Source organism: Labrus mixtus, chromosome 9 (assembly GCF_963584025.1).
Source record: "Labrus mixtus chromosome 9, fLabMix1.1, whole genome shotgun sequence".
NCBI classification, from domain to species: domain Eukaryota; kingdom Metazoa; phylum Chordata; class Actinopteri; order Labriformes; family Labridae; genus Labrus; species Labrus mixtus.
In genome coordinates, this window is record NC_083620.1 from 13828941 (window position 1) to 13854035 (window position 25095).

Genomic DNA, 25095 nt, shown 5'->3' on the forward strand with positions numbered 1-25095 from the left:
TTGTCCCAGTTGCAACTGTGTGCTTGCTTGATATTTGGACATTTCTTTGAAAAGCTTCTGTTATAGCTTTTGATCTTATTCAAAAATCTTGACCATTGCAAGCAATCTCTAGGTTGATATGGAACCGAAGTTGCTAAAAGTTGTCATAATTCAAAACATTTTCAAAACTTCTCAATGACATCGGGCTCAAGGCATGAACATTCACAGTAAAGCTTAGGTTAAATGATGAGGTTGCATTACCTCAAAGAAGACACAAGTCTGAGAATAACATTCGGTCTCCACTATCAGTCACAGCCATTTATTTGAGAGGAAAAGGCCCAATCAAAGGTTACAATCAACAATGTACAGACCGACAATTGATGTGTTTTTAGAGACCATGAATACTTTGGACAACTTGAATTAGGATTGTTCTCTATATATTGTTTTTGGCTAGACACACTTTCCTACATAGCTGACCCCAACCTAAGGGTCTTTTGGAAGTTTCTTTCCCTACATCGTGTAACAGATGAATTGATTATCTCCTGCTTTGCTCTTTGCATTCTACCTCAAAATCTTGACCATTGCAAGCAATCTCTAGGTTGATATGGAACCAAAGTTGCTAAAAGTTGTCATAATGGAACATTGAATGAACATTCACAGTAAAGCTTAGGTTAAATGATGAGGTTGCATTACCTCAAAGAAGACACAAGTCTGAGAATAACATTCGGTCTCCACTATCAGTCACAGCCATTTATTTGAGAGGAAAAGGCCCAATCAAAGGTTACAATCAACAATTGATGTGTTTTTAGAGACCATGAATACTTTGGACAACTTGAATTAGGATTGTTCTCTATATATTGTTTTTGGCTAGACACACTTTCATACATAGCTGACCCCAACCTAAGGGTTTTTTGGAAGTTTCTTTCCCTACATCGTGTAACAGATGAATTGATTATCTCCTGCTTTGCTCTTTGCATTCTACCTCATTGTATTGGCTGCCCTTGTGGCTTTAAAACACCTGCCCCGTGTGAGGTTCGAACTCACGGCCTTCAGATTATGAGACTGACGCGCTGCCTACTGCGCCAACGAGGCATGCACATATGTCAGTTGTGATCCATTTGCATTGTCCCAGTTGCAACTGTGTGCTCGCTTGATATTTGGAAAACGTCTGTGAACTCCACCAACAACACTGTGAAAGCTACTGAAACGGATGCAGAAGATGAACAATGGCCAGTTAACCTGACACCCCTTATTGTCAAATTTGAAAACAACAGTTGATAGACATGATATTAACACAACATCAACCCTGGTAGTCTTTTCTGCATTTCAAACTCATTGTATTGGCTGCCCTTGTGGCTTTAAAACACCTGCCCCATGTGAGGTTCGAACTCATGTCAGTTGTGATCCATTTACATTGTCCCAGTTGCAACTGTGTGCTCGCTTGATATTTGGACATTTCTTTGAAAAGCTTCTGTTATAGCTTTTGATCTTATTCAAAAATCTTGACCATTGCAAGCAATCTCTAGGTTGATATGGAACCGAAGTTGCTAAAAGTTGTCATAATTCAAAACATTTTCAAAACTTCTCAATGACATCGGGCTCAAGGCATGAACATTCACAGTAAAGCTTAGGTTAAATGATGCGGTTGCATTACCTCAAAGAAGACACAAGTCTGAGAATAACATTCGGTCTCCACTATCAGTCACAGCCATTTATTTGAGAGGAAAAGGCCCAATCAACAATTGATGTGTTTTTAGAGACCATGAATACTTTGGACAACTTGAATTAGAATTGTTCTCTATATATTGTTTTTGGCTAGACACACTTTCCTACATAGCTGACCCCAACCTAAGGGTTTTCGGAAGTTTCTTTCCCTACATCGTGTAACAGATGAATTGATTATCTCCTGCTTTGCTCTTTGCATTCTACCTCAAAATCTTGACCATTGCAAGCAATCTCTAGGTTGATATGGAACCAAAGTTGCTAAAAGTTGTCATAATGGAACATTGAATGAACATTCACAGTAAAGCTTAGGTTAAATGATGCGGTTGCATTACCTCAAAGAAGACACAAGTCTGAGAATAACATTCGGTCTCCACTATCAGTCACAGCCATTTATTTGAGAGGAAAAGGCCCAATCAAAGGTTACAATCAACAATTGATGTGTTTTTAGAGACCATGAATACTTTGGACAACTTGAATTAGGATTGTTCTCTATATATTGTTTTTGGCTAGACACACTTTCATACAAAGCTGACCCCAACCTAAGGGTTTTTTGGAAGTTTCTTTCCCTACATCGTGTAACAGATGAATTGATTATCTCCTGCTTTGCTCTTTGCATTCTACCTCATTGTATTGGCTGCCCTTGTGGCTTTAAAACACCTGCCCCGTGTGAGGTTCGAACTCACGGCCTTCAGATTATGAGACTGACGCGCTGCCTACTGCGCCAACGAGGCATGCACATATGTCAGTTGTGATCCATTTGCATTGTCCCAGTTGCAACTGTGTGCTCGCTTGATATTTGGAAAACGTCTGTGAACTCCACCAACAACACTGTGAAAGCTACTGAAACGGATGCAGAAGATGAACAATGGCCAGTTAACCTGACACCCCTTATTGTCAAATTTGAAAACAACAGTTGATAGACATGATATTAACACAACATCAACCCTGGTAGTCTTTTCTGCATTTCAAACTCATTGTATTGGCTGCCCTTGTGGCTTTAAAACACCTGCCCCATGTGAGGTTCGAACTCATGTCAGTTGTGATCCATTTACATTGTCCCAGTTGCAACTGTGTGCTCGCTTGATATTTGGACATTTCTTTGAAAAGCTTCTGTTATAGCTTTTGATCTTATTCAAAAATCTTGACCATTGCAAGCAATCTCTAGGTTGATATGGAACCGAAGTTGCTAAAAGTTGTCATAATTCAAAACATTTTCAAAACTTCTCAATGACATCGGGCTCAAGGCATGAACATTCACAGTAAAGCTTAGGTTAAATGATGCGGTTGCATTACCTCAAAGAAGACACAAGTCTGAGAATAACATTCGGTCTCCACTATCAGTCACAGCCATTTATTTGAGAGGAAAAGGCCCAATCAACAATTGATGTGTTTTTAGAGACCATGAATACTTTGGACAACTTGAATTAGAATTGTTCTCTATATATTGTTTTTGGCTAGACACACTTTCCTACATAGCTGACCCCAACCTAAGGGTTTTCGGAAGTTTCTTTCCCTACATCGTGTAACAGATGAATTGATTATCTCCTGCTTTGCTCTTTGCATTCTACCTCAAAATCTTGACCATTGCAAGCAATCTCTAGGTTGATATGGAACCAAAGTTGCTAAAAGTTGTCATAATGGAACATTGAATGAACATTCACAGTAAAGCTTAGGTTAAATGATGCGGTTGCATTACCTCAAAGAAGACACAAGTCTGAGAATAACATTCGGTCTCCACTATCAGTCACAGCCATTTATTTGAGAGGAAAAGGCCCAATCAACAATTGATGTGTTTTTAGAGACCATGAATACTTTGGACAACTTGAATTAGAATTGTTCTCTATATATTGTTTTTGGCTAGACACACTTTCCTACATAGCTGACCCCAACCTAAGGGTTTTCGGAAGTTTCTTTCCCTACATCGTGTAACAGATGAATTGATTATCTCCTGCTTTGCTCTTTGCATTCTACCTCAAAATCTTGACCATTGCAAGCAATCTCTAGGTTGATATGGAACCAAAGTTGCTAAAAGTTGTCATAATGGAACATTGAATGAACATTCACAGTAAAGCTTAGGTTAAATGATGCGGTTGCATTACCTCAAAGAAGACACAAGTCTGAGAATAACATTCGGTCTCCACTATCAGTCACAGCCATTTATTTGAGAGGAAAAGGCCCAATCAAAGGTTACAATCAACAATTGATGTGTTTTTAGAGACCATGAATACTTTGGACAACTTGAATTAGGATTGTTCTCTATATATTGTTTTTGGCTAGACACACTTTCATACAAAGCTGACCCCAACCTAAGGGTTTTTTGGAAGTTTCTTTCCCTACATCGTGTAACAGATGAATTGATTATCTCCTGCTTTGCTCTTTGCATTCTACCTCATTGTATTGGCTGCCCTTGTGGCTTTAAAACACCTGCCCCGTGTGAGGTTCGAACTCACGGCCTTCAGATTATGAGACTGACGCGCTGCCTACTGCGCCAACGAGGCATGCACATATGTCAGTTGTGATCCATTTGCATTGTCCCAGTTGCAACTGTGTGCTCGCTTGATATTTGGAAAACGTCTGTGAACTCCACCAACAACACTGTGAAAGCTACTGAAACGGATGCAGAAGATGAACAATGGCCAGTTAACCTGACACCCCTTATTGTCAAATTTGAAAACAACAGTTGATAGACATGATATTAACACAACATCAACCCTGGTAGTCTTTTCTGCATTTCAAACTCATTGTATTGGCTGCCCTTGTGGCTTTAAAACACCTGCCCCATGTGAGGTTCGAACTCATGTCAGTTGTGATCCATTTACATTGTCCCAGTTGCAACTGTGTGCTCGCTTGATATTTGGACATTTCTTTGAAAAGCTTCTGTTATAGCTTTTGATCTTATTCAAAAATCTTGACCATTGCAAGCAATCTCTAGGTTGATATGGAACCGAAGTTGCTAAAAGTTGTCATAATTCAAAACATTTTCAAAACTTCTCAATGACATCGGGCTCAAGGCATGAACATTCACAGTAAAGCTTAGGTTAAATAATGCGGTTGCATTACCTCAAAGAAGACACAAGTCTGAGAATAACATTCGGTCTCCACTATCAGTCACAGCCATTTATTTGAGAGGAAAAGGCCCAATCAACAATTGATGTGTTTTTAGAGACCATGAATACTTTGGACAACTTGAATTAGGATTGTTCTCTATATATTGTTTTTGGCTAGACACACTTTCCTACATAGCTGACCCCAACCTAAGGGTCTTTCGGAAGTTTCTTTCCCTACATCGTGTAACAGATGAATTGATTATCTCTTGCTTTGCTCTTTGCATTCTACCTCATTGTATTGGCTGCCCTTGTGGCTTTAAAACACCTGCCCCGTGTGAGGTTCGAACTCACGGCCTTCAGATTATGAGACTGACGCGCTGCCTACTGCGCCAACGAGGCATGCACGTATGTCAGTTGTGATCCATTTGCATTGTCCCAGTTGCAACTGTGTGCTCGCTTGATATTTGGAAAACGTCTGTGAACTCCACCAACAACACTGTGAAAGCTACTGAAACGGATGCAGAAGATGAACAATGGCCAGTTAACCTGACACCCCTTATTGTCAAATTTGAAAACAACAGTTGATAGACATGATATTAACACAACATCAACCCTGGTAGTCTTTTCTGCATTTCAAACTCATTGTATTGGCTGCCCTTGTGGCTTTAAAACACCTGCCCCATGTGAGGTTCGAACTCATGTCAGTTGTGATCCATTTACATTGTCCCAGTTGCAACTGTGTGCTCGCTTGATATTTGGACATTTCTTTGAAAAGCTTCTGTTATAGCTTTTGATCTTATTCAAAAATCTTGACCATTGCAAGCAATCTCTAGGTTGATATGGAACCGAAGTTGCTAAAAGTTGTCATAATTCAAAACATTTTCAAAACTTCTCAATGACATCGGGCTCAAGGCATGAACATTCACAGTAAAGCTTAGGTTAAATGATGCGGTTGCATTACCTCAAAGAAGACACAAGTCTGAGAATAACATTCGGTCTCCACTATCAGTCACAGCCATTTATTTGAGAGGAAAAGGCCCAATCAAAGGTTACAATCAACAATGTACAGACCGACAATTGATGTGTTTTTAGAGACCATGAATACTTTGGACAACTTGAATTAGGATTGTTCTCTATATATTGTTTTTGGCTAGACACACTTTCCTACATAGCTGACCCCAACCTAAGGGTCTTTTGGAAGTTTATTTCCCTACATCGTGTAACAGATGAATTGATTATCTCCTGCTTTGCTCTTTGCATTCTACCTCAAAATCTTGACCATTGCAAGCAATCTCTAGGTTGATATGGAACCAAAGTTGCTAAAAGTTGTCATAATGGAACATTGAATGAACATTCACAGTAAAGCTTAGGTTAAATGATGAGGTTGCATTACCTCAAAGAAGACACAAGTCTGAGAATAACATTCGGTCTCCACTATCAGTCACAGCCATTTATTTGAGAGGAAAAGGCCCAATCAAAGGTTACAATCAACAATTGATGTGTTTTTAGAGACCATGAATACTTTGGACAACTTGAATTAGGATTGTTCTCTATATATTGTTTTTGGCTAGACACACTTTCATACAAAGCTGACCCCAACCTAAGGGTTTTTTGGAAGTTTCTTTCCCTACATCGTGTAACAGATGAATTGATTATCTCCTGCTTTGCTCTTTGCATTCTACCTCATTGTATTGGCTGCCCTTGTGGCTTTAAAACACCTGCCCCGTGTGAGGTTCGAACTCACGGCCTTCAGATTATGAGACTGACACGCTGCCTACTGCGCCAACGAGGCATGCACATATGTCAGTTGTGATCCATTTGCATTGTCCCAGTTGCAACTGTGTGCTCGCTTGATATTTGGAAAACGTCTGTGAACTCCACCAACAACACTGTGAAAGCTACTGAAACGGATGCAGAAGATGAACAATGGCCAGTTAACCTGACACCCCTTATTGTCAAATTTGAAAACAACAGTTGATAGACATGATATTAACACAACATCAACCCTGGTAGTCTTTTCTGCATTTCAAACTCATTGTATTGGCTGCCCTTGTGGCTTTAAAACACCTGCCCCATGTGAAGTTCGAACTCATGTCAGTTGTGATCCATTTGCATTGTCCCAGTTGCAACTGTGTGCTTGCTTGATATTTGGACATTTCTTTGAAAAGCTTCTGTTATAGCTTTTGATCTTATTCAAAAATCTTGACCATTGCAAGCAATCTCTAGGTTGATATGGAACCGAAGTTGCTAAAAGTTGTCATAATTCAAAACATTTTCAAAACTTCTCAATGACATCGGGCTCAAGGCATGAACATTCACAGTAAAGCTTAGGTTAAATGATGAGGTTGCATTACCTCAAAGAAGACACAAGTCTGAGAATAACATTCGGTCTCCACTATCAGTCACAGCCATTTATTTGAGAGGAAAAGGCCCAATCAAAGGTTACAATCAACAATGTACAGACCGACAATTGATGTGTTTTTAGAGACCATGAATACTTTGGACAACTTGAATTAGGATTGTTCTCTATATATTGTTTTTGGCTAGACACACTTTCCTACATAGCTGACCCCAACCTAAGGGTCTTTTGGAAGTTTCTTTCCCTACATCGTGTAACAGATGAATTGATTATCTCCTGCTTTGCTCTTTGCATTCTACCTCAAAATCTTGACCATTGCAAGCAATCTCTAGGTTGATATGGAACCAAAGTTGCTAAAAGTTGTCATAATGGAACATTGAATGAACATTCACAGTAAAGCTTAGGTTAAATGATGAGGTTGCATTACCTCAAAGAAGACACAAGTCTGAGAATAACATTCGGTCTCCACTATCAGTCACAGCCATTTATTTGAGAGGAAAAGGCCCAATCAAAGGTTACAATCAACAATTGATGTGTTTTTAGAGACCATGAATACTTTGGACAACTTGAATTAGGATTGTTCTCTATATATTGTTTTTGGCTAGACACACTTTCATACATAGCTGACCCCAACCTAAGGGTTTTTTGGAAGTTTCTTTCCCTACATCGTGTAACAGATGAATTGATTATCTCCTGCTTTGCTCTTTGCATTCTACCTCATTGTATTGGCTGCCCTTGTGGCTTTAAAACACCTGCCCCGTGTGAGGTTCGAACTCACGGCCTTAAGATTATGAGACTGACGCGCTGCCTACTGCGCCAACGAGGCATGCACATATGTCAGTTGTGATCCATTTGCATTGTCCCAGTTGCAACTGTGTGCTCGCTTGATATTTGGAAAACGTCTGTGAACTCCACCAACAACACTGTGAAAGCTACTGAAACGGATGCAGAAGATGAACAATGGCCAGTTAACCTGACACCCCTTATTGTCAAATTTGAAAACAACAGTTGATAGACATGATATTAACACAACATCAACCCTGGTAGTCTTTTCTGCATTTCAAACTCATTGTATTGGCTGCCCTTGTGGCTTTAAAACACCTGCCCCATGTGAGGTTCGAACTCATGTCAGTTGTGATCCATTTACATTGTCCCAGTTGCAACTGTGTGCTCGCTTGATATTTGGACATTTCTTTGAAAAGCTTCTGTTATAGCTTTTGATCTTATTCAAAAATCTTGACCATTGCAAGCAATCTCTAGGTTGATATGGAACCGAAGTTGCTAAAAGTTGTCATCATTCAAAACATTTTCAAAACTTCTCAATGACATCGGGCTCAAGGCATGAACATTCACAGTAAAGCTTAGGTTAAATGATGCGGTTGCATTACCTCAAAGAAGACACAAGTCTGAGAATAACATTCGGTCTCCACTATCAGTCACAGCCATTTATTTGAGAGGAAAAGGCCCAATCAACAATTGATGTGTTTTTAGAGACCATGAATACTTTGGACAACTTGAATTAGGATTGTTCTCTATATATTGTTTTTGGCTAGACACACTTTCCTACATAGCTGACCCCAACCTAAGGGTCTTTCGGAAGTTTCTTTCCCTACATCGTGTAACAGATGAATTGATTATCTCTTGCTTTGCTCTTTGCATTCTACCTCATTGTATTGGCTGCCCTTGTGGCTTTAAAACACCTGCCCCGTGTGAGGTTCGAACTCACGGCCTTCAGATTATGAGACTGACGCGCTGCCTACTGCGCCAACGAGGCATGCATGTATGTCAGTTGTGATCCATTTGCATTGTCCCAGTTGCAACTGTGTGCTCGCTTGATATTTGGAAAACGTCTGTGAACTCCACCAACAACACTGTGAAAGCTACTGAAACGGATGCAGAAGATGAACAATGGCCAGTTAACCTGACACCCCTTATTGTCAAATTTGAAAACAACAGTTGATAGACATGATATTAACACAACATCAACCCTGGTAGTCTTTTCTGCATTTCAAACTCATTGTATTGGCTGCCCTTGTGGCTTTAAAACACCTGCCCCGTGTGAGGTTCGAACTCACGGCCTTCAGATTATGAGACTGACGCGCTGCCTACTGCGCCAACGAGGCATGCACATATGTCAGTTGTGATCCATTTGCATTGTCCCAGTTGCAACTGTGTGCTCGCTTGATATTTGGAAAACGTCTGTGAACTCCACCAACAACACTGTGAAAGCTACTGAAACGGATGCAGAAGATGAACAATGGCCAGTTAACCTGACACCCCTTATTGTCAAATTTGAAAACAACAGTTGATAGACATGATATTAACACAACATCAACCCTGGTAGTCTTTTCTGCATTTCAAACTCATTGTATTGGCTGCCCTTGTGGCTTTAAAACACCTGCCCCATGTGAGGTTCGAACTCATGTCAGTTGTGATCCATTTACATTGTCCCAGTTGCAACTGTGTGCTCGCTTGATATTTGGACATTTCTTTGAAAAGCTTCTGTTATAGCTTTTGATCTTATTCAAAAATCTTGACCATTGCAAGCGATCTCTAGGTTGATATGGAACCGAAGTTGCTAAAAGTTGTCATAATTCAAAACATTTTCAAAACTTCTCAATGACATCGGGCTCAAGGCATGAACATTCACAGTAAAGCTTAGGTTAAATGATGAGGTTGCATTACCTCAAAGAAGACACAAGTCTGAGAATAACATTCGGTCTCCACTATCAGTCACAGCCATTTATTTGAGAGGAAAAGGCCCAATCAACAATTGATGTGTTTTTAGAGACCATGAATACTTTGGACAACTTGAATTAGGATTGTTCTCTATATATTGTTTTTGGCTAGACACACTTTCCTACATAGCTGACCCCAACCTAAGGGTCTTTTGGAAGTTTCTTTCCCTACATCGTGTAACAGATGAATTGATTATCTCTTGCTTTGCTCTTTGCATTCTACCTCATTGTATTGGCTGCCCTTGTGGCTTTAAAACACCTGCCCCGTGTGAGGTTCGAACTCACGGCCTTCAGATTATGAGACTGACACGCTGCCTACTGCGCCAACGAGGCATGCATGTATGTCAGTTGTGATCCATTTGCATTGTCCCAGTTGCAACTGTGTGCTCGCTTGATATTTGGAAAACGTCTGTGAACTCCACCAACAACACTGTGAAAGCTACTGAAACGGATGCAGAAGATGAACAATGGCCAGTTAACCTGACACCCCTTATTGTCAAATTTGAAAACAACAGTTGATAGACATGATATTAACACAACATCAACCCTGGTAGTCTTTTCTGCATTTCAAACTCATTGTATTGGCTGCCCTTGTGGCTTTAAAACACCTGCCCCGTGTGAAGTTCGAACTCATGTCAGTTGTGATCCATTTGCATTGTCCCAGTTGCAACTGTGTGCTTGCTTGATATTTGGACATTTCTTTGAAAAGCTTCTGTTATAGCTTTTGATCTTATTCAAAAATCTTGACCATTGCAAGCAATCTCTAGGTTGATATGGAACCGAAGTTGCTAAAAGTTGTCATAATTCAAAACATTTTCAAAACTTCTCAATGACATCGGGCTCAAGGCATGAACATTCACAGTAAAGCTTAGGTTAAATGATGAGGTTGCATTACCTCAAAGAAGACACAAGTCTGAGAATAACATTCGGTCTCCACTATCAGTCACAGCCATTTATTTGAGAGGAAAAGGCCCAATCAAAGGTTACAATCAACAATGTACAGACCGACAATTGATGTGTTTTTAGAGACCATGAATACTTTGGACAACTTGAATTAGGATTGTTCTCTATATATTGTTTTTGGCTAGACACACTTTCCTACATAGCTGACCCCAACCTAAGGGTCTTTTGGAAGTTTCTTTCCCTACATCGTGTAACAGATGAATTGATTATCTCCTGCTTTGCTCTTTGCATTCTACCTCAAAATCTTGACCATTGCAAGCAATCTCTAGGTTGATATGGAACCAAAGTTGCTAAAAGTTGTCATAATGGAACATTGAATGAACATTCACAGTAAAGCTTAGGTTAAATGATGAGGTTGCATTACCTCAAAGAAGACACAAGTCTGAGAATAACATTCGGTCTCCACTATCAGTCACAGCCATTTATTTGAGAGGAAAAGGCCCAATCAAAGGTTACAATCAACAATTGATGTGTTTTTAGAGACCATGAATACTTTGGACAACTTGAATTAGGATTGTTCTCTATATATTGTTTTTGGCTAGACACACTTTCATACATAGCTGACCCCAACCTAAGGGTTTTTTGGAAGTTTCTTTCCCTACATCGTGTAACAGATGAATTGATTATCTCCTGCTTTGCTCTTTGCATTCTACCTCATTGTATTGGCTGCCCTTGTGGCTTTAAAACACCTGCCCCGTGTGAGGTTCGAACTCACGGCCTTAAGATTATGAGACTGACGCGCTGCCTACTGCGCCAACGAGGCATGCACATATGTCAGTTGTGATCCATTTGCATTGTCCCAGTTGCAACTGTGTGCTCGCTTGATATTTGGAAAACGTCTGTGAACTCCACCAACAACACTGTGAAAGCTACTGAAACGGATGCAGAAGATGAACAATGGCCAGTTAACCTGACACCCCTTATTGTCAAATTTGAAAACAACAGTTGATAGACATGATATTAACACAACATCAACCCTGGTAGTCTTTTCTGCATTTCAAACTCATTGTATTGGCTGCCCTTGTGGCTTTAAAACACCTGCCCCATGTGAGGTTCGAACTCATGTCAGTTGTGATCCATTTACATTGTCCCAGTTGCAACTGTGTGCTCGCTTGATATTTGGACATTTCTTTGAAAAGCTTCTGTTATAGCTTTTGATCTTATTCAAAAATCTTGACCATTGCAAGCAATCTCTAGGTTGATATGGAACCGAAGTTGCTAAAAGTTGTCATAATTCAAAACATTTTCAAAACTTCTCAATGACATCGGGCTCAAGGCATGAACATTCACAGTAAAGCTTAGGTTAAATGATGCGGTTGCATTACCTCAAAGAAGACACAAGTCTGAGAATAACATTCGGTCTCCACTATCAGTCACAGCCATTTATTTGAGAGGAAAAGGCCCAATCAACAATTGATGTGTTTTTAGAGACCATGAATACTTTGGACAACTTGAATTAGAATTGTTCTCTATATATTGTTTTTGGCTAGACACACTTTCCTACATAGCTGACCCCAACCTAAGGGTCTTTTGGAAGTTTCTTTCCCTACATCGTGTAACAGATGAATTGATTATCTCTTGCTTTGCTCTTTGCATTCTACCTCATTGTATTGGCTGCCCTTGTGGCTTTAAAACACCTGCCCCGTGTGAGGTTCGAACTCACGGCCTTCAGATTATGAGACTGACGCGCTGCCTACTGCGCCAACGAGGCATGCATGTATGTCAGTTGTGATCCATTTGCATTGTCCCAGTTGCAACTGTGTGCTCGCTTGATATTTGGAAAACGTCTGTGAACTCCACCAACAACACTGTGAAAGCTACTGAAACGGATGCAGAAGATGAACAATGGCCAGTTAACCTGACACCCCTTATTGTCAAATTTGAAAACAACAGTTGATAGACATGATATTAACACAACATCAACCCTGGTAGTCTTTTCTGCATTTCAAACTCATTGTATTGGCTGCCCTTGTGGTTTTAAAACACCTGCCCCGTGTGAGGTTCGAACTCATGTCAGTTGTGATCCATTTGCATTGTCCCAGTTGCAACTGTGTGCTCGCTTGATATTTGGACATTTCTTTGAAAAGCTTCTGTTATAGCTTTTGATCTTATTCAAAAATCTTGACCATTGCAAGCAATCTCTAGGTTGATATGGAACCGAAGTTGCTAAAAGTTGTCATAATTCAAAACATTTTCAAAACTTCTCAATGACATCGGGCTCAAGGCATGAACATTCACAGTAAAGCTTAGGTTAAATGATGCGGTTGCATTACCTCAAAGAAGACACAAGTCTGAGAATAACATTCGGTCTCCACTATCAGTCACAGCCATTTATTTGAGAGGAAAAGGCCCAATCAACAATTGATGTGTTTTTAGAGACCATGAATACTTTGGACAACTTGAATTAGAATTGTTCTCTATATATTGTTTTTGGCTAGACACACTTTCCTACATAGCTGACCCCAACCTAAGGGTCTTTTGGAAGTTTCTTTCCCTACATCGTGTAACAGATGAATTGATTATCTCTTGCTTTGCTCTTTGCATTCTACCTCATTGTATTGGCTGCCCTTGTGGCTTTAAAACACCTGCCCCGTGTGAGGTTCGAACTCACGGCCTTCAGATTATGAGACTGACGCGCTGCCTACTGCGCCAACGAGGCATGCATGTATGTCAGTTGTGATCCATTTGCATTGTCCCAGTTGCAACTGTGTGCTCGCTTGATATTTGGAAAACGTCTGTGAACTCCACCAACAACACTGTGAAAGCTACTGAAACGGATGCAGAAGATGAACAATGGCCAGTTAACCTGACACCCCTTATTGTCAAATTTGAAAACAACAGTTGATAGACATGATATTAACACAACATCAACCCTGGTAGTCTTTTCTGCATTTCAAACTCATTGTATTGGCTGCCCTTGTGGTTTTAAAACACCTGCCCCGTGTGAGGTTCGAACTCATGTCAGTTGTGATCCATTTGCATTGTCCCAGTTGCAACTGTGTGCTCGCTTGATATTTGGACATTTCTTTGAAAAGCTTCTGTTATAGCTTTTGATCTTATTCAAAAATCTTGACCATTGCAAGCAATCTCTAGGTTGATATGGAACCGAAGTTGCTAAAAGTTGTCATAATTCAAAACATTTTCAAAACTTCTCAATGACATCGGGCTCAAGGCATGAACATTCACAGTAAAGCTTAGGTTAAATGATGCGGTTGCATTACCTCAAAGAAGACACAAGTCTGAGAATAACATTCGGTCTCCACTATCAGTCACAGCCATTTATTTGAGAGGAAAAGGCCCAATCAAAGGTTACAATCAACAATTGATGTGTTTTTAGAGACCATGAATACTTTGGACAACTTGAATTAGGATTGTTCTCTATATATTGTTTTTGGCTAGACACACTTTCCTACATAGCTGACCCCAACCTAAGGGTCTTTCGGAAGTTTCTTTCCCTACATTGTGTAACAGATGAATTGATTATCTCTTGCTTTGCTCTTTGCATTCTACCTCATTGTATTGGCTTCCCTTCTGGCTTTAAAACACCTGCCCCGTGTGAGGTTCGAACTCACGGCCTTCAGATTATGAGACTGACGCGCTGCCTACTGCGCCAACGAGGCATGCACATATGTCCGTTGTGATCCATTTGCATTGTCCCAGTTGCAACTGTGTGCTCGCTTGATATTTGGAAAACGTCTGTGAACTCCACCAACAACACTGTGAAAGCTACTGAAACGGATGCAGAAGATGAACAATGGCCAGTTAACCTGACACCCCTTATTGTCAAATTTGAAAACAACAGTTGATAGACATGATATTAACACAACATCAATCCTGGTAGTCTTTTCTGCATTTCAAACTCATTGTATTGGCTGCCCTTGTGGCTTTAAAACACCTGCCCCGTGTGAGGTTCGAACTCATGTCAGTTGTGATCCATTTGCATTGTCCCAGTTGCAACTGTGTGCTCGCTTGATATTTGGACATTTCTTTGAAAAGCTTCTGTTATAGCTTTTGATCTTATTCAAAAATCTTGACCATTGCAAGCAATCTCTAGGTTGATATGGAACCGAAGTTGCTAAAAGTTGTCATAATTCAAAACATTTTCAAAACTTCTCAATGACATCGGCTCAAGGCATGAACATTCACAGTAAAGCTTAGGTTAAATGATGCGGTTGCATTACCTCAAAGAAGACACAAGTCTGAGAATAACATTCGGTCTCCACTATCAGTCACAGCCATTTATTTGAGAGGAAAAGGCCCAATCAAAGGTTACAATCAACAATGTACAGCCCGACAATTGATGTGTTTTTAGAGACCATGAATACTTTGGACAACTTGAATTATGATTGTTCTCTATATATTGTTTTTGGCTAGACACACTTTCCTACATAGCTGACCCCAACCTAAGGGTCTTTTGGAAGTTTCTTTCCCTACATCGTGTAACAGATCAATTGATTATCTCCTGCTTTGCTCTTTGCATTCTACCTCAAAACCTTGACCATTGCAAGCAATCTCTAGGTTGATATGGAACCGAAGTTGCTAAAAGTTGTCATAATTGAACATTGAATGAACATTCACAGTAAAGCTTAGGTTAAATGATGAGGTTGCATTACCTCAAAGAAGACACAAGTCTGAGAATAACATTCGGTCTCCACTATCAGTCACAGCCATTTATTTGAGAGGAAAAGGCCCAATCAAAGGTTACAATCAACAATTGATGTGTTTTTAGAGACCATGAATACTTTGGACAACTTGAATTAGGATTGTTCTCTATATATTGTTTTTGGCTAGACACACTTTCCTACATAGCTGACCCCAACCTAAGGGTCTTTCGGAAGTTTCTTTCCCTACATCGTGTAACAGATGAATTGATTATCTCTTGCTTTGCTCTTTGCATTCTACCTCATTGTATTGGCTGCCCTTGTGGCTTTAAAACACCTGCCCCGTGTGAGGTTCGAACTCACGGCCTTCAGATTATGAGACTGACGCGCTGCCTACTGCGCCAACGAGGCATGCACATATGTCAGTTGTGATCCATTTGCATTGTCCCAGTTGCAACTGTGTGCTCGCTTGATATTTGGAAAACGTCTGTGAACTCCACCAACAACACTGTAAAAGCTACTGAAACGGATGCAGAAGATGAACAATCGCCAGTTAACCTGACACCCCTTATTGTCAAATTTGAAAATAACAGTTGATAGACATGATATTAACACAACATCAACCCTGGTAGTCTTTTCTGCATTTCAAACTCATTGTATTGGCTGCCCTTGTGGCTTTAAAACACCTGCCCCGTGTGAGGTTCGAACTCATGTCAGTTGTGATCCATTTGCATTGTCCCAGTTGCAACTGTGTGCTCGCTTGATATTTGGACATTTCTTTGAAAAGCTTCTGTTATAGCGTTTGATCTTATTCAAAAATCTTGACCATTGCAAGCAATCTCTAGGTTGATATGGAACCGAAGTTGCTAAAAGTTGTCATAATTCAAAACATTTTCAAAACTTCTCAATGACATCGGGCTCAAGGCATGAACATTCACAGTAAAGCTTAGGTTAAATGATGCGGTTGCATTACCTCAAAGAAGACACAAGTCTGAGAATAACATTCGGTCTCCACTATCAGTCACAGCCATTTATTTGAGAGGAAAAGGCCCAATCAAAGGTTACAATCAACAATTGATGTGTTTTTAGAGACCATGAATACTTTGGACAACTTGAATTAGGATTGTTCTCTATATATTGTTTTTGGCTAGACACACTTTCCTACATAGCTGACCCCAACCTAAGGGTCTTTTGGAAGTTTCTTTCCCTACATCGTGTAACAGATCAATTGATTATCTCCTGCTTTGCTCTTTGCATTCTACCTCAAAATCTTGACCATTGCAAGCAATCTCTAGGTTGATATGGAACCGAAGTTGCTAAAAGTTGTCATAATTGAACATTGAATGAACATTCACAGTAAAGCTTAGGTTAAATGATGAGGTTGCATTACCTCAAAGAAGACACAAGTCTGAGAATAACATTCGGTCTCCACTATCAGTCACAGCCATTTATTTGAGAGGAAAAGGCCCAATCAAAGGTTACAATCAACAATTGATGTGTTTTTAGAGACCATGAATACTTTGGACAACTTGAATTAGGATTGTTCTCTATATATTGTTTTTGGCTAGACACACTTTCCTACATAGCTGACCCCAACCTAAAGGTCTTTCGGAAGTTTCTTTCCCTAAATCGTGTAACAGATGAATTGATTATCTCTTGCTTTGCTCTTTGCATTCTACCTCATTGTATTGGCTGCCCTTCTGGCTTTAAAACACCTGCCCCGTGTGAGGTTCGAACTCACGGCCTTCAGATTATGAGACTGACGCGCTGCCTACTGCGCCAACGAGGCATGCACATATGTCAGTTGTGATCCATTTGCATTGTCCCAGTTGCAACTGTGTGCTCGCTTGATATTTGGAAAACGTCTGTGAACTCCACCAACAACACTGTGAAAGCTACTGAAACGGATGCAGAAGATGAACAATGGCCAGTTAACCTGACACCCCTTATTGTCAAATTTGAAAACAACAGTTGATAGACATGATATTAACACAACATCAACCCTGGTAGTCTTTTCTGCATTTCAAACTCATTGTATTGGCTGCCCTTGTGGTTTTAAAACACCTGCCCCGTGTGAGGTTCGAACTCATGTCAGTTGTGATCCATTTGCATTGTCCCAGTTGCAACTGTGTGCTCGCTTGATATTTGGACATTTCTTTGAAAAGCTTCTGTTATAGCGTTTGATCTTATTCAAAAATCTTGACCATTGCAAGCAATCTCTAGGTTGATATGGAACCGAAGTTGCTAAAAGTTGTCATAATTCAAAACATTTTCAAAACTTCTCAATGACATCGGGCTCAAGGCATGAACATTCACAGTAAAGCTTAGGTTAAATGATGCGGTTGCATTACCTCAAAGAAGACACAAGTCTGAGAATAACATTCGGTCTCCACTATCAGTCACAGCCATTTATTTGAGAGGAAAAGGCCCAATCAAAGGTTACAATCAACAATTGATGTGTTTTTAGAGACCATGAATACTTTGGACAACTTGAATTAGGATTGTTCTCTATATATTGTTTTTGGCTAGACACACTTTCCTACATAGCTGACCCCAACCTAAGGGTCTTTTGGAAGTTTCTTTCCCTACATCGTGTAACAGATCAATTGATTATCTCCTGCTTTGCTCTTTGCATTCTACCTCAAAATCTTGACCATTGCAAGCAATCTCTAGGTTGATATGGAACCGAAGTTGCTAAAAGTTGTCATAATTGAACATTGAATGAACATTCACAGTAAAGCTTAGGTTAAATGATGAGGTTGCATTACCTCAAAGAAGACACAAGTCTGAGAATAACATTCGGTCTCCACTATCAGTCACAGCCATTTATTTGAGAGGAAAAGGCCCAATCAAAGGTTACAATCAACAATTGATGTGTTTTTAGAGACCATGAATACTTTGGACAACTTGAATTAGGATTGTTCTCTATATATTGTTTTTGGCTAGACACACTTTCCTACATAGCTGACCCCAACCTAAAGGTCTTTCGGAAGTTTCTTTCCCTAAATCGTGTAACAGATGAATTGATTATCTCTTGCTTTGCTCTTTGCATTCTACCTCATTGTATTGGCTGCCCTTCTGGCTTTAAAACACCTGCCCCGTGTGAGGTTCGAACTCACGGCCTTCAGATTATGAGACTGACGCGCTGCCTACTGCGCCAACGAGGCATGCACATATGTCAGTTGTGATCCATTTGCATTGTCCCAGTTGCAACTGTGTGCTCGCTTGATATTTGGAAAACGTCTGTGAACTCCACCAACAACACTGTGAAAGCTACTGAAACGGATGCAGAAGATGAACAATGGCCAGTTAACCTGACACCCCTTATTGTCAAATTTGAAAACAACAGTTGATAGACATGATATTAACACAACATCAACCCTGGTAGTCTTTTCTGCATTTCAAACTCATTGTATTGGCTGCCCTTGTGGTTTTAAAACACCTGCCCCGTGTGAGGTTCGAACTCATGTCAGTTGTGATCCATTTGCATTGTCCCAGTTGCAACTGTGTGCTCGCTTGATATTTGGACATTTCTTTGAAAAGCTTCTGTTATAGCTTTTGATCTTATTCAAAAATCTTGACCATTGCAAGCAATCTCTAGGTTGATATGGAACCGAAGTTGCTAAAAGTTGTCATAATTGAACATTGAATGAACATTCACAGTAAAGCTTAGGTTAAATGATGAGGTTGCATTACCTCAAAGAAGACACAAGTCTGAGAATAACATTCGGTCTCCACTATCAGTCACAGCCATTTATTTGAGAGGAAAAGGCCCAATCAAAGGTTACAATCAACAATTGATGTGTTTTTAGAGACCATGAATACTTTGGACAACTTGAATTAGGATTGTTCTCTATATATTGTTTTTGGCTAGACACACTTTCCTACATAGCTGACCCCAACCTAAGGGTCTTTCGGAAGTTTCTTTCCCTACATCGTGTAACAGATGAATTGATTATCTCTTGCTTTGCTCTTTGCATTCTACCTCATTGTATTGGCTGCCCTTGTGGCTTTAAAACACCTGCCCCGTGTGAGGTTCGAACTCACGGCCTTCAGATTATGAGACTGACGCGCTGCCTACTGCGCCAACGAGGCATGCACATATGTCAGTTGTGATCCATTTGCATTGTCCCAGTTGCAACTGTGTGCTCGCTTGATATTTGGAAAACGTCTGTGAACTCCACCAACAACACTGTAAAAGCTACTGAAACGGATGCAGAAGATGAACAATCGCCAGTTAACCTGACACCCCTTATTGTCAAATTTGAAAATAACAGTTGATAGACATGATATTAACACAACATCAACCCTGGTAGTCTTTTCTGCATTTCAAACTCATTGTATTGGCTGCCCTTGTGGCTTTAAAACACCTGCCCCGTGTGAGGTTCGAACTCATGTCAGTTGTGATCCATTTGCATTGTCCCAGTTGCAACTGTGTGCTCGCTTGATATTTGGACATTTCTTTGAAAAGCTTCTGTTATAGCGTTTGATCTTATTCAAAAATCTTGACCATTGCAAGCAATCTCTAGGTTGATATGGAACCGAAGTTGCTAAAAGTTGTCATAATTCAAAACATTTTCAAAACTTCTCAATGACATCGGGCTCAAGGCATGAACATTCACAGTAAAGCTTAGGTTAAATGATGCGGTTGCATTACCTCAAAGAAGACACAAGTCTGAGAATAACATTCGGTCTCCACTATCAGTCACAGCCATTTATTTGAGAGGAAAAGGCCCAATCAAAGGTTACAATCAACAATTGATGTGTTTTTAGAGACCATGAATACTTTGGACAACTTGAATTAGGATTGTTCTCTATATATTGTTTTTGGCTAGACACACTTTCCTACATAGCTGACCCCAACCTAAGGGTCTTTTGGAAGTTTCTTTCCCTACATCGTGTAACAGATCAATTGATTATCTCCTGCTTTGCTCTTTGCATTCTACCTCAAAATCTTGACCATTGCAAGCAATCTCTAGGTTGATATGGAACCGAAGTTGCTAAAAGTTGTCATAATTGAACATTGAATGAACATTCACAGTAAAGCTTAGGTTAAATGATGAGGTTGCATTACCTCAAAGAAGACACAAGTCTGAGAATAACATTCGGTCTCCACTATCAGTCACAGCCATTTATTTGAGAGGAAAAGGCCCAATCAAAGGTTACAATCAACAATTGATGTGTTTTTAGAGACCATGAATACTTTGGACAACTTGAATTAGGATTGTTCTCTATATATTGTTTTTGGCTAGACACACTTTCCTACATAGCTGACCCCAACCTAAAGGTCTTTCGGAAGTTTCTTTCCCTAAATCGTGTAACAGATGAATTGATTATCTCTTGCTTTGCTCTTTGCATTCTACCTCATTGTATTGGCTGCCCTTCTGGCTTTAAAACACCTGCCCCGTGTGAGGTTCGAACTCACGGCCTTCAGATTATGAGACTGACGCGCTGCCTACTGCGCCAACGAGGCATGCACATATGTCAGTTGTGATCCATTTGCATTGTCCCAGTTGCAACTGTGTGCTCGCTTGATATTTGGAAAACGTCTGTGAACTCCACCAACAACACTGTGAAAGCTACTGAAACGGATGCAGAAGATGAACAATGGCCAGTTAACCTGACACCCCTTATTGTCAAATTTGAAAACAACAGTTGATAGACATGATATTAACACAACATCAACCCTGGTAGTCTTTTCTGCATTTCAAACTCATTGTATTGGCTGCCCTTGTGGTTTTAAAACACCTGCCCCGTGTGAGGTTCGAACTCATGTCAGTTGTGATCCATTTGCATTGTCCCAGTTGCAACTGTGTGCTCGCTTGATATTTGGACATTTCTTTGAAAAGCTTCTGTTATAGCTTTTGATCTTATTCAAAAATCTTGACCATTGCAAGCAATCTCTAGGTTGATATGGAACCGAAGTTGCTAAAAGTTGTCATAATTGAACATTGAATGAACATTCACAGTAAAGCTTAGGTTAAATGATGAGGTTGCATTACCTCAAAGAAGACACAAGTCTGAGAATAACATTCGGTCTCCACTATCAGTCACAGCCATTTATTTGAGAGGAAAAGGCCCAATCAAAGGTTACAATCAACAATTGATGTGTTTTTAGAGACCATGAATACTTTGGACAACTTGAATTAGGATTGTTCTCTATATATTGTTTTTGGCTAGACACACTTTCCTACATAGCTGACCCCAACCTAAGGGTCTTTCGGAAGTTTCTTTCCCTAAATCGTGTAACAGATGAATTGATTATCTCTTGCTTTGCTCTTTGCATTCTACCTCATTGTATTGGCTGCCCTTCTGGCTTTAAAACACCTGCCCTGTGTGAGGTTCGAACTCACGGCCTTAAGATTATGAGACTGACGCGCTGCCTACTGCGCCAACGAGGCATGCACATATGTCAGTTGTGATCCATTTGCATTGTCCCAGTTGCAACTGTGTGCTCGCTTGATATTTGGACATTTCTTTGAAAAGCTTCTGTTATAGCGTTTGATCTTATTCAAAAATCTTGACCATTGCAAGCAATCTCTAGGTTGATATGGAACCGAAGTTGCTAAAAGTTGTCATAATTCAAAACATTTTCAAAACTTCTCAATGACATCGGGCTCAAGGCATGAACATTCACAGTAAAGCTTAGGTTAAATGATGCGGTTGCATTACCTCAAAGAAGACACAAGTCTGAGAATAACATTCGGTCTCCACTATCAGTCACAGCCATTTATTTGAGAGGAAAAGGCCCAATCAACAATTGATGTGTTTTTAGAGACCATGAATACTTTGGACAACTTGAATTAGGATTGTTCTCTATATATTGTTTTTGGCTAGACACACTTTCCTACATAGCTGACCCCAACCTATGGGTCTTTCAGAAGTTTCTTTCCCTACATTGTGTAACAGATGAATTGATTATCTCTTGCTTTGCTCTTTGCATTCTACCTCATTGTATTGGCTTCCCTTCTGGCTTTAAAACACCTGCCCCGTGTGAGGTTCGAACTCACGGCCTTCAGATTATGAGACTGACGCGCTGCCTACTGCGCCAACGAGGCATGCACATATGTCAGTTGTGATCCATTTGCATTGTCCCAGTTGCAACTGTGTGCTCGCTTGATATTTGGAAAACGTCTGTGAACTCCACCAACAACACTGTGAAAGCTACTGAAACGGATGCAGAAGATGAACAATGGCCAGTTAACCTGACACCCCTTATTGTCAAATTTGAAAACAACAGTTGATAGACATGATATTAACACAACATCAACCCTGGTAGTCTTTTCTGCATTTCAAACTCATTGTATTGGCTGCCCTTGTGGCTTTAAAACACCTGCCCCGTGTGAAGTTCAAACTCATGTCAGTTGTGATCCATTTGCATTGTCCCAGTTGCAACTGTGTGCTTGCTTGATATTTGGACATTTCCTTGATTAGCTTCTGTTATAGCTTTTGATCTTATTCAAAAATCTTGACCATTGCAAGCAATCTCTAGGTTGATATGGAACCGAAGTTGCTAAAAGTTGTCATAATTCAAAACATTTTCAAAACTTCTCAATGACATCGGGCTCAAGGCATGAACATTCACAGTAAAGCTTAGGTTAAATGATGCGGTTGCATTACCTCAAAGAAGACACAAGTCTGAGAATAACATTCGGTCTCCACTATCAGTCACAGCCATTTATTTGAGAGGAAAAGGCCCAATCAACAATTGATGTGTTTTTAGAGACCATGAATACTTTGGACAACTTGAATTAGGATTGTTCTCTATATATTGTTTTTGGCTAGACACACTTTCCTACATAGCTGACCCCAACCTAAGGGTCTTTCGGAAGTTTCTTTCCCTACATCGTGTAACAGATGAATTGATTATCTCTTGCTTTGCTCTTTGCATTCTACCTCATTGTATTGGCTGCCCTTGTGGCTTTAAAACACCTGCCCCGTGTGAGGGTCGAACTCACGGCCTTCAGATTATGAGACTGACGCGCTGCCTACTGCGCCAACGAGGCATGCACATATGTCAGTTGTGATCCATTTGCATTGTCCCAGTTGCAACTGTGTGCTCGCTTGATATTTGGACATTTCTTTGAAAAGCTTCTGTTGTAGCTTTTGATCTTGATATGGAACCGAAGTTGCTAAAAGTTGTGATAATTCAAAACATTTTCAAAACTTCTCAATGACATCGGGCTCAAGGCATGAACATTCACAGTAAAGCTTAGGTTAAATGATGAGGTTGTATTACCTCAAACAACACACAAGTCTGAGAATAACATTCGGTCTCCACTATCAGTCACAGCCATTTATTTGAGAGGAAACGTCCCAATCAGACCCAGACCCAGACCATGAATATTTTGGACAACTTGAATTAGGCCTATTCTCTATTGTGAACGGTTACAAAAAATTGTAAACGTTTACACCACGTCATAACCGTTTTCTTTTTTTTTTATTAATAAAAAAAAGAGACGTGGACTGCAGTTGCGCTATACAACCAATGGAGGGTGCGGCTGCTTTTCAGAAAGATTCCTCTGCATCACTGCCGCCACTCAAAGTTGTCAGGCAGATATAATTGTGCGTCATAAAGTAGGCTATATAAGTAACACAGAAAACTTGCCATAGAATTTGTAAAAACAAATACCTGTATGTATTTATTTTAGGCTTATATAGGCCTATAACAAGGCTATGATAAAACAACTACCATGTTGAGTATGAAATCTCTTTTTTTAAAAAGGACAAGAGACAAAGGATTTCTCAATACCAGTTTATTATGTGCACTGAAAATATCAACAGGTCTACCGGAAACATTTCTCCGTGTCATAACCTACAGAACAACTCAACAGCAGCAACAAAAACGGCAGCCTTGAAAAAGTTGATTCCACATTTTAAACAAAATAAATAATAACTTAGGTTCACTTTAACAGAGGATAAATATAGGTCTACTACAGGACTGCATTAGACCGAGGTATTTTTAACTAACGTCACTACACACAAAATATTTTTTTAACAGTGGCAACACAAACTGCAGTCTTGAAAAAGGTGATTCCACACTTTAAACAAAATAATAATAAGAATAAATAATAATAACTTAGGTTCACCTTAACAGAGGATAAATATAGGCCTACTACAGGACTGCATATGCCTGAGGTATTTTTAACACACGCACAAAAAAAAAGAACAGCGGCAACACAAACTGCAGCCTTGAAAAAGTTGAGTCCACAATTTGAAACATTTTTAACATAATAATAATAATTTACTTTTAAATTAACTACAGGACTGCTTTATACTGAATTGTTTTAAACTAACCATACACACACAAAAAAGTGTTTAGTTGAATGATGCTTCTTCTCTCATTTTCAGTGTGTCTTCTTTTCGTTATTGTTGCATGGTCTGGAAAACAAATAATAAAAGTCTATAAGCTTTTATAAATGGCCAAGAACAACATTAATTAAACAATGATGATAATTCCTATAATGGGAATAGCCTGAATAATAGTTATATTAATTTCCTGGGCAGATTGTTGTTAAGGAATATCAGCATATTCACGTTGTCGGGAAGAAGCCGAGAGCGTTGCTTGGACACCAGTAGGCCTGCAGTGGAGAAAACTCTCTCTGACAGCACCGAAGTAGCCGGAATGCTCAGAAACCTTTTGGCAAGCCTGGACATTACGGGATATTGCTGTTCATTGGTTT

General features: G+C 39.9%; 1 protein-coding gene and 21 non-coding genes across 22 annotated transcripts in view; 1 reads left to right on the top strand and 21 right to left on the bottom strand.

Moving 5' to 3' along the window:
- Positions 1–25095, top strand: part of dync2h1 (dynein cytoplasmic 2 heavy chain 1) — a 143070-nt gene that overhangs the window by 83761 nt on the left and 34214 nt on the right. The window lies entirely within an intron of this gene.
- trnam-cau (transfer RNA methionine (anticodon CAU)) lies at positions 999–1071 on the bottom strand. The gene has a single exon. It is a non-coding gene; the product is annotated as a tRNA-Met (tRNA).
- Positions 2363–2435, bottom strand: trnam-cau (transfer RNA methionine (anticodon CAU)). Its single transcript has one exon. It is a non-coding gene; the product is annotated as a tRNA-Met (tRNA).
- On the bottom strand, positions 4130–4202 carry trnam-cau (transfer RNA methionine (anticodon CAU)). Its single transcript has one exon. It is a non-coding gene; the product is annotated as a tRNA-Met (tRNA).
- Positions 5078–5150, bottom strand: trnam-cau (transfer RNA methionine (anticodon CAU)). The gene has a single exon. It is a non-coding gene; the product is annotated as a tRNA-Met (tRNA).
- Positions 6471–6543, bottom strand: trnam-cau (transfer RNA methionine (anticodon CAU)). Its single transcript has one exon. It is a non-coding gene; the product is annotated as a tRNA-Met (tRNA).
- trnam-cau (transfer RNA methionine (anticodon CAU)) lies at positions 7864–7936 on the bottom strand. Its single transcript has one exon. It is a non-coding gene; the product is annotated as a tRNA-Met (tRNA).
- trnam-cau (transfer RNA methionine (anticodon CAU)) lies at positions 8812–8884 on the bottom strand. The gene has a single exon. It is a non-coding gene; the product is annotated as a tRNA-Met (tRNA).
- trnam-cau (transfer RNA methionine (anticodon CAU)) lies at positions 9161–9233 on the bottom strand. The gene has a single exon. It is a non-coding gene; the product is annotated as a tRNA-Met (tRNA).
- trnam-cau (transfer RNA methionine (anticodon CAU)) lies at positions 10109–10181 on the bottom strand. The gene has a single exon. It is a non-coding gene; the product is annotated as a tRNA-Met (tRNA).
- Positions 11502–11574, bottom strand: trnam-cau (transfer RNA methionine (anticodon CAU)). The gene has a single exon. It is a non-coding gene; the product is annotated as a tRNA-Met (tRNA).
- Positions 12450–12522, bottom strand: trnam-cau (transfer RNA methionine (anticodon CAU)). The gene has a single exon. It is a non-coding gene; the product is annotated as a tRNA-Met (tRNA).
- On the bottom strand, positions 13398–13470 carry trnam-cau (transfer RNA methionine (anticodon CAU)). The gene has a single exon. It is a non-coding gene; the product is annotated as a tRNA-Met (tRNA).
- trnam-cau (transfer RNA methionine (anticodon CAU)) lies at positions 14359–14431 on the bottom strand. The gene has a single exon. It is a non-coding gene; the product is annotated as a tRNA-Met (tRNA).
- On the bottom strand, positions 15751–15823 carry trnam-cau (transfer RNA methionine (anticodon CAU)). Its single transcript has one exon. It is a non-coding gene; the product is annotated as a tRNA-Met (tRNA).
- Positions 17129–17201, bottom strand: trnam-cau (transfer RNA methionine (anticodon CAU)). Its single transcript has one exon. It is a non-coding gene; the product is annotated as a tRNA-Met (tRNA).
- Positions 18507–18579, bottom strand: trnam-cau (transfer RNA methionine (anticodon CAU)). The gene has a single exon. It is a non-coding gene; the product is annotated as a tRNA-Met (tRNA).
- Positions 19435–19507, bottom strand: trnam-cau (transfer RNA methionine (anticodon CAU)). Its single transcript has one exon. It is a non-coding gene; the product is annotated as a tRNA-Met (tRNA).
- On the bottom strand, positions 20813–20885 carry trnam-cau (transfer RNA methionine (anticodon CAU)). The gene has a single exon. It is a non-coding gene; the product is annotated as a tRNA-Met (tRNA).
- trnam-cau (transfer RNA methionine (anticodon CAU)) lies at positions 21741–21813 on the bottom strand. The gene has a single exon. It is a non-coding gene; the product is annotated as a tRNA-Met (tRNA).
- trnam-cau (transfer RNA methionine (anticodon CAU)) lies at positions 22398–22470 on the bottom strand. Its single transcript has one exon. It is a non-coding gene; the product is annotated as a tRNA-Met (tRNA).
- On the bottom strand, positions 23346–23418 carry trnam-cau (transfer RNA methionine (anticodon CAU)). The gene has a single exon. It is a non-coding gene; the product is annotated as a tRNA-Met (tRNA).